Source organism: Symphodus melops (assembly GCF_947650265.1).
Source record: "Symphodus melops genome assembly, chromosome: 19".
Classification (NCBI taxonomy): domain Eukaryota; kingdom Metazoa; phylum Chordata; class Actinopteri; order Labriformes; family Labridae; genus Symphodus; species Symphodus melops.
The window spans coordinates 41,548-51,107 of record NC_136709.1 but is presented as its reverse complement, the minus strand read 5'-3'; positions in this window follow the sequence as shown (position 1 = coordinate 51,107).

Genomic DNA, 9,560 nt, shown 5'->3' with positions numbered 1-9,560 from the left:
CGTTTTTTTCATTTTTCGACATAGGTATGTATGTCGTTTTTCTCATTTTTTAAACATAGGTATGTATGTGGTTTTTCTCATTTTTCGACATAGGTATGTATGTAGTTTTTTTCATTTTTCAACATAGGTATGTATGTCGTTTTTTTCATTTTTTTTAACATAGGTATGTATGTCGTTTTTCTCATTTTTCGACATAGGTATGTATGTATTTTTTTTCATTTTTTCGACAGAGGTATGTATGTCGTTTTTCTCATTTTTCGACATAGGTATGTATGTCGTTTTTCTCAGTTTTTTAACATAGGTATGTATGTTGTTTTTCTCATTTTTCGACATAGGTATGTATGTCGTCTTTTTTACATTTTTTTAACATAGGTATGTATGTCTTTTTTCTCATTTTTCGACATGGGTATGTATGTCTTTTTTTTCATTTTACGACATAGGTATGTATGTCGTTTTTCCTATTTTTCGACATAGGTATGTATGTTGTTTTTTTCGTTTTTTAGACATAGGTATGTATGTCGTTTTTTTCCTTTTTCGACATAGGTATGTATGTCGTTTTTTTCATTTTTCGACATAGGTATGTATGTTGTTTTTTTCATTTTTTTAACATAGATATGTATGTCATTTCTTTTACTTTTTCGACATGGGTATGTATGTTGTTTTTTTCATTTTACGACATGGGTATGTATGTCTTTTTTTTCATTTTTCGACATAGGTATGTATGTCGTTTTTCTCATTTTTTGAACATAGGTATGTATGTAGTTTTTTTAATTTTTTTAACATAGGTATGTATGTCGTTTTTTTTCATTTTTTTTAACATAGGTATGTATGTAGTTTTTCTCATTTTTCGACATAGGTATGTATGTCGTTTTTCTCATTTTTTAAACATAGGTATGTATGTAGTTTTTCTCATTTTTCGACATAGGTATGTATGTCGTTTTTTTCATTTTCTCGACATAGGTATGTATGTCGTTTTTCTCATTTTTCGACATAGGTATGTATGTCGTTTTTTTCATTTTTTCGACAGAGGTATGTATGTCGTTTTTCTCATTTTTCGACATAGGTATGTATGTCGTTTTTCTCATTTTTTGAACATAGGTATGTATGTCGTTTTTCTCATTTTTCGACATAGGTATGTATGTCGTTTTTCTCATTTTTCGACATAGGTATGTATGTCGTTTTTCTCATTTTTTTAACATAGGTATGTATGTCGTTTTTTTCATTTTTTTAACATAGATATGTATGTCATTTCTTTTACTTTTTCGACATGGGTATGTATGTTGTTTTTTTTATTTTACAACATGGGTATGTATGTCTTTTTTACATTTTTTTAACATAGGTATGTATGTCGTTTTTCTCATTTTTCGACATAGGTATGTATATCGTTTTTTTCATTTTTTCGACATGGGTATGTATGTCTTTTTGTTCATTTTACGACATAGGTATGTCTGTCGTTTTTCCTATTTTTCGATAAAGGTATGTATGTCGTTTTTCTCATTTTTCGACAGGGGTATGTATGTCGTTTTTCTCATTTTTCGACATAGGTATGTATGTCGTTTTTTCTCATTTTTCGACATAGGTATGTATGTCGTTTTTTCTCATTTTTCGACATAGGTATGTATGTCGTTTTTTTGATTTTTCGACATAGGTATGTATGTCGTTTTTCTCATTTTTTTAACATAGGTATGTATGTCGTTTTTTTCATTTTACGACATGGGTATATATGTCGTTTATTTTCATTTTTTCCGACATAGGTATGTATGTCGTTTTTTTCATTTTTCAACATAGGTATGTATGTCGTTTTTCTCATTTTTTAAACATAGGTATGTATGTCGTTTTTTTCATTTTTTTTTAACATAGTATGTCGTATGTAGTTTTTCTCATTTTTCGACATAGGTATGTATGTCGTTTTTCCCATTTTCTCGACATAGGTATGTATGTCGTTTTTCTCATTTTTCGACATAGGTATGTATGTCGTTTTTTTCATTTTTCGACATAGGTATGTATGTCGTTTTTCTCATTTTTCAACATAGGTATGTATGTCGTTTTTTTCATTTTTTTTAACATAGGTATGTATGTCGTTTTTCTCATTTTTCGACATAGGTATGTATGTATTTTTTTTCATTTTTTCGACAGAGGTATGTATGTCGTTTTTCTCATTTTTCGACATAGGTATGTATGTCGTTTTTCTCAGTTTTTTAACATAGGTATGTATGTCGTTTTTCTCATTTTTCGACATAGGTATGTATGTCGTCTTTTTTACATTTTTTTAACATAGGTATGTATGTCTTTTTTCTCATTTTTCGACATAGGTATGTATGTCGTTTTTTTCATTTTTTCGACATGGGTATGTATGTCTTTTTTTTCATTTTACGACATAGGTATGTATGTCGTTTTTCCTATTTTTCGACATAGGTATGTATGTCGTTTTTTTCGTTTTTTAGACATAGGTATGTATGTCGTTTTTTTCCTTTTTCGACATAGGTATGTATGTCGTTTTTTTCATTTTTCGACATAGGTATGTATGTTGTTTTTTTCATTTTTTTAACATAGATATGTATGTCATTTCTTTTACTTTTTCGACATGGGTATGTATGTTGTTTTTTTCATTTTACGACATGGGTATGTATGTCTTTTTTTTCATTTTTCGACATAGGTATGTATGTCGTTTTTCTCATTTTTTGAACATAGGTATGTATGTAGTTTTTTTAATTTTTTTAACATAGGTATGTATGTCGTTTTTTTCATTTTTTTTAACATAGGTATGTATGTAGTTTTTCTCATTTTTCGACATAGGTATGTATGTCGTTTTTCTCATTTTTTAAACATAGGTATGTATGTAGTTTTTCTCAGTTTTCGACATAGGTATGTATGTCGTTTTTTTCATTTTCTCGACATAGGTATGTATGTCGTTTTTCTCATTTTTCGACATAGGTATGTATGTCGTTTTTTTCATTTTTTCGACAGAGGTATGTATGTCGTTTTTCTCATTTTTCGACATAGGTATGTATGTCGTTTTTCTCATTTTTTGAACATAGGTATGTATGTCGTTTTTCTCATTTTTCGACATAGGTATGTATGTCGTTTTTCTCATTTTTCGACATAGGTATGTATGTCGTTTTTCTCATTTTTTTAACATAGGTATGTATGTCGTTTTTTTCATTTTTTTAACATAGATATGTATGTCATTTCTTTTACTTTTTCGACATGGGTATGTATGTTGTTTTTTTTATTTTACAACATGGGTATGTATGTCTTTTTTACATTTTTTTAACATAGGTATGTATGTCGTTTTTCTCATTTTTCGACATAGGTATGTATATCGTTTTTTTCATTTTTTCGACATGGGTATGTATGTCTTTTTGTTCATTTTACGACATAGGTATGTCTGTCGTTTTTCCTATTTTTCGATAAAGGTATGTATGTCGTTTTTCTCATTTTTCGACAGGGGTATGTATGTCGTTTTTCTCATTTTTCGACATAGGTATGTATGTCGTTTTTTCTCATTTTTCGACATAGGTATGTATGTCGTTTTTTCTCATTTTTCGACATAGGTATGTATGTCGTTTTTTTGATTTTTCGACATAGGTATGTATGTCGTTTTTCTCATTTTTTTAACATAGGTATGTATGTCGTTTTTTTCATTTTACGACATGGGTATATATGTCGTTTATTTTCATTTTTTTCGACATGGGTATGTATGTCTTTTTTTTCATTTTACGACATAGGTATGTATGTCGTTTTTCCTATTTTTCGACATAGGTATGTATGTCGTTTTTTTCGTTTTTTAGACATAGGTATGTATGTCGTTTTTTTCCTTTTTCGACATAGGTATGTATGTCGTTTTTTTCATTTTTCGACATAGGTATGTATGTTGTTTTTTTCATTTTTTTAACATAGATATGTATGTCATTTCTTTTACTTTTTCGACATGGGTATGTATGTTGTTTTTTTCATTTTACGACATGGGTATGTATGTCTTTTTTTTCATTTTTCGACATAGGTATGTATGTCGTTTTTCTCATTTTTTGAACATAGGTATGTATGTAGTTTTTTTAATTTTTTTAACATAGGTATGTATGTCGTTTTTTTCATTTTTTTTAACATAGGTATGTATGTAGTTTTTCTCATTTTTCGACATAGGTATGTATGTCGTTTTTCTCATTTTTTAAACATAGGTATGTATGTAGTTTTTCTCATTTTTCGACATAGGTATGTATGTCGTTTTTTTCATTTTCTCGACATAGGTATGTATGTCGTTTTTCTCATTTTTCGACATAGGTATGTATGTCGTTTTTTTCATTTTTTCGACAGAGGTATGTATGTCGTTTTTCTCATTTTTTGACATAGGTATGTATGTCGTTTTTCTCATTTTTCGACATAGGTATGTATGTCGTTTTTTTCATTTTTTCGACAGAGGTATGTATGTCGTTTTTTCTCATTTTTCGACATAGGTATGTATGTCGTTTTTTTGATTTTTCGACGTAGGTATGTATGTCGTTTTTTTAATTTTACGACATGGGTATATATGTCATTTTTTTCATTTTTCAACATAGGTATGTATGTCGTTTTTCTCATTTTTTAAACATAGGTATGTATAAAGTTTTTTTCAGTTTTTTCAACGTAGGTATGTATAAAGTTTTTTTCATTTTTTTTAACATAGGTATGTATGTCGTTTTTTTCCTTTTACGACATAGGTATGTATGTCGTTTTTTTCAATTTTTTAACATAGATATGTATGTCATTTCTTTTACTTTTTCGACATGGGTATGTATGTTGTTTTTTTTATTTTACAACATGGGTATGTATGTCGTTTTTCTCATTTTTCGACATAGGTATGTATGTCGTTTTTCTCATTTTTTTAACATAGGTATGTATGTCGTTTTTTTCATTTTACGACATGGGTATATATGTCGTTTATTTTCATTTTTTTCGACATAGGTATGTATGTCGTTTTTTTCATTTTTCGACATAGGTATGTATGTCGTTTTTCTCATTTTTTAAACATAGGTATGTATGTCGTTTTTTTCATTTTTTTTAACATAGTATGTCGTATGTCGTTTTTTTCATTTTTTTCGACATAGGTATGTATGTCGTTTTTTTCATTTTTCGACATAGGTATGTATGTCGTTTTTCTCATTTTTTAGACATAGGTATGTATGTAGTTTTTCTCATTTTTCGACATAGGTATGTATGTCGTTTTTTTCATTTTCTCGACATAGGTATGTATGTCGTTTTTCTCATTTTTCGACATAGGTATGTATGTCGTTTTTCTCAGTTTTTTAACATAGGTATGTATGTCGTTTTTTTCATTTTTTTCGACATAGGTATGTATGTCGTTTTTTTCATTTTTCGACATAGGTATGTATGTCGTTTTCCTCATTTTTTAAACATAGGTATGTATGTAGTTTTTCTCATTTTTCGACATAGGTATGTATGTCGTTTTTTCCATTTTCTCGACATAGGTATGTATGTCGTTTTTCTCATTTTTCGACATAGGTATGTATGTCGTTTTTTTCATTTTTCGACATAGGTATGTATGTCGTTTTTCTCATTTTTTAAACATAGGTATGTATGTAGTTTTTCTCATTTTTCGACATAGGTATGTATGTAGTTTTTTTATTTTTCAACATAGGTATGTATGTCGTTTTTTTCATTTTTTTTAACATAGGTATGTATGTCGTTTTTCTCATTTTTCGACATAGGTATGTATGTATTTTTTTTCATTTTTTCGACAGAGGTATGTATGTCGTTTTTCTCATTTTTCGACATAGGTATGTATGTCGTTTTTCTCAGTTTTTTAACATAGGTATGTATGTCGTTTTTCTCATTTTTCGACATAGGTATGTATGTCGTCTTTTTTACATTTTTTTAACATAGGTATGTATGTCTTTTTTCTCATTTTTCGACATAGGTATGTATGTCGTTTTTTTCATTTTTTCGACATGGGTATGTATGTCTTTTTTTTCATTTTACGACATAGGTATGTATGTTGTTTTTTTCATTTTTTTAACATAGATATGTATGTCATTTCTTTTACTTTTTCGACATGGGTATGTATGTTGTTTTTTTCATTTTACGACATGGGTATGTATGTCTTTTTTTTCATTTTTCGACATAGGTATGTATGTCGTTTTTCTCATTTTTTGAACATAGGTATGTATGTAGTTTTTTTAATTTTTTTAACATAGGTATGTATGTCGTTTTTTTCATTTTTTTTAACATAGGTATGTATGTCGTTTTTCTCATTTTTCGACATAGGTATGTATGTCGTCTTTTTTACATTTTTTTAACATAGGTATGTATGTCTTTTTTCTCATTTTTCGACATAGGTATGTATGTCGTTTTTTTCATTTTTTCGACATGGGTATGTATGTCTTTTTTTTCATTTTACGACATAGGTATGTATGTCGTTTTTCCTATTTTTCGACATAGGTATGTATGTCGTTTTTTTCGTTTTTTAGACATAGGTATGTATGTCGTTTTTTTCCTTTTTCGACATAGGTATGTATGTCGTTTTTTTCATTTTTCGACATAGGTATGTATGTTGTTTTTTTCATTTTTTTAACATAGATATGTATGTCATTTCTTTTACTTTTTCGACATGGGTATGTATGTTGTTTTTTTCATTTTACGACATGGGTATGTATGTCTTTTTTTTCATTTTTCGACATAGGTATGTATGTCGTTTTTCTCATTTTTTGAACATAGGTATGTATGTAGTTTTTTTAATTTTTTTAACATAGGTATGTATGTCGTTTTTTTCATTTTTTTTAACATAGGTATGTATGTAGTTTTTCTCATTTTTCGACATAGGTATGTATGTCGTTTTTCTCATTTTTCGACATAGGTATGTATGTCTTTTTTTTCATTTTTTCGACAGAGGTATGTATGTCGTTTTTTTCATTTTTTCGACATCGGTATGTATGTCGTTTTTTTCATTTTTACGACATAGGTATGTATGTCGTTTTTTTAATTTTACGACATAGGTATGTATGTCGTTTTTTCTCATTTTTCGACATAGGTATGTAAATTGTTTTTCTCATTTTTTTAACATAGGTATGTATGTCGTTTTTTTCATTTTTTTTAACATAGGTATGTATGTCGTTTTTCTCATTTTTCGACATAGGTATGTATGTCATTTTTCTCATTTTTCGACATAGGTATGTATGTCGTTTTTCTCATTTTTTGAACATAGGTATGTATGTCGTTTTTCTCATTTTTCGACATAGGTATGTCGTTTTTCTCATTTTTCGACATAGGTATGTATGTCGTTTTTCTCATTTTTTTAACATAGGTATGTATGTCGTTTTTTTCATTTTTTTAACATAGATATGTATGTCATTTCTTTTACTTTTTCGACATGGGTATGTATGTTGTTTTTTTTATTTTACAACATGGGTATGTATGTCTTTTTTACATTTTTTTAACATAGGTATGTATGTCGTTTTTCTCATTTTTCGACATAGGTATGTATATCGTTTTTTTCATTTTTTCGACATGGGTATGTATGTCTTTTTGTTCATTTTACGACATAGGTATGTCTGTCGTTTTTCCTATTTTTCGATAAAGGTATGTATGTCGTTTTTCTCATTTTTCGACAGGGGTATGTATGTCGTTTTTCTCATTTTTCGACATAGGTATGTATGTCGTTTTTTCTCATTTTTCGACATAGGTATGTATGTCGTTTTTTCTCATTTTTCGACATAGGTATGTATGTCGTTTTTTTGATTTTTCGACATAGGTATGTATGTCGTTTTTCTCATTTTTTTAACATAGGTATGTATGTCGTTTTTTTCATTTTACGACATGGGTATATATGTCGTTTATTTTCATTTTTTCCGACATAGGTATGTATGTCGTTTTTTTCATTTTTCAACATAGGTATGTATGTCGTTTTTCTCATTTTTTAAACATAGGTATGTATGTCGTTTTTTTCATTTTTTTTTAACATAGTATGTCGTATGTAGTTTTTCTCATTTTTCGACATAGGTATGTATGTCGTTTTTCCCATTTTCTCGACATAGGTATGTATGTCGTTTTTCTCATTTTTCGACATAGGTATGTATGTCGTTTTTTTCATTTTTCGACATAGGTATGTATGTCGTTTTTCTCATTTTTTAAACATAGGTATGTATGTGGTTTTTCTCATTTTTCGACATAGGTATGTATGTAGTTTTTTTCATTTTTCAACATAGGTATGTATGTCGTTTTTTTCATTTTTTTTAACATAGGTATGTATGTCGTTTTTCTCATTTTTCGACATAGGTATGTATGTATTTTTTTTCATTTTTTCGACAGAGGTATGTATGTCGTTTTTCTCATTTTTCGACATAGGTATGTATGTCGTTTTTCTCAGTTTTTTAACATAGGTATGTATGTTGTTTTTCTCATTTTTCGACATAGGTATGTATGTCGTCTTTTTTACATTTTTTTAACATAGGTATGTATGTCTTTTTTCTCATTTTTCGACATGGGTATGTATGTCTTTTTTTTCATTTTACGACATAGGTATGTATGTCGTTTTTCCTATTTTTCGACATAGGTATGTATGTTGTTTTTTTCGTTTTTTAGACATAGGTATGTATGTCGTTTTTTTCCTTTTTCGACATAGGTATGTATGTCGTTTTTTTCATTTTTCGACATAGGTATGTATGTTGTTTTTTTCATTTTTTTAACATAGATATGTATGTCATTTCTTTTACTTTTTCGACATGGGTATGTATGTTGTTTTTTTCATTTTACGACATGGGTATGTATGTCTTTTTTTTCATTTTTCGACATAGGTATGTATGTCGTTTTTCTCATTTTTTGAACATAGGTATGTATGTAGTTTTTTTAATTTTTTTAACATAGGTATGTATGTCGTTTTTTTTCATTTTTTTTAACATAGGTATGTATGTAGTTTTTCTCATTTTTCGACATAGGTATGTATGTCGTTTTTCTCATTTTTTAAACATAGGTATGTATGTAGTTTTTCTCATTTTTCGACATAGGTATGTATGTCGTTTTTTTCATTTTCTCGACATAGGTATGTATGTCGTTTTTCTCATTTTTCGACATAGGTATGTATGTCGTTTTTTTCATTTTTTCGACAGAGGTATGTATGTCGTTTTTCTCATTTTTCGACATAGGTATGTATGTCGTTTTTCTCATTTTTTGAACATAGGTATGTATGTCGTTTTTCTCATTTTTCGACATAGGTATGTATGTCGTTTTTCTCATTTTTCGACATAGGTATGTATGTCGTTTTTCTCATTTTTTTAACATAGGTATGTATGTCGTTTTTTTCATTTTTTTAACATAGATATGTATGTCATTTCTTTTACTTTTTCGACATGGGTATGTATGTTGTTTTTTTTATTTTACAACATGGGTATGTATGTCTTTTTTACATTTTTTTAACATAGGTATGTATGTCGTTTTTCTCATTTTTCGACATAGGTATGTATATCGTTTTTTTCATTTTTTCGACATGGGTATGTATGTCTTTTTGTTCATTTTACGACATAGGTATGTCTGTCGTTTTTCCTATTTTTCGATAAAGGTATGTATGTCGT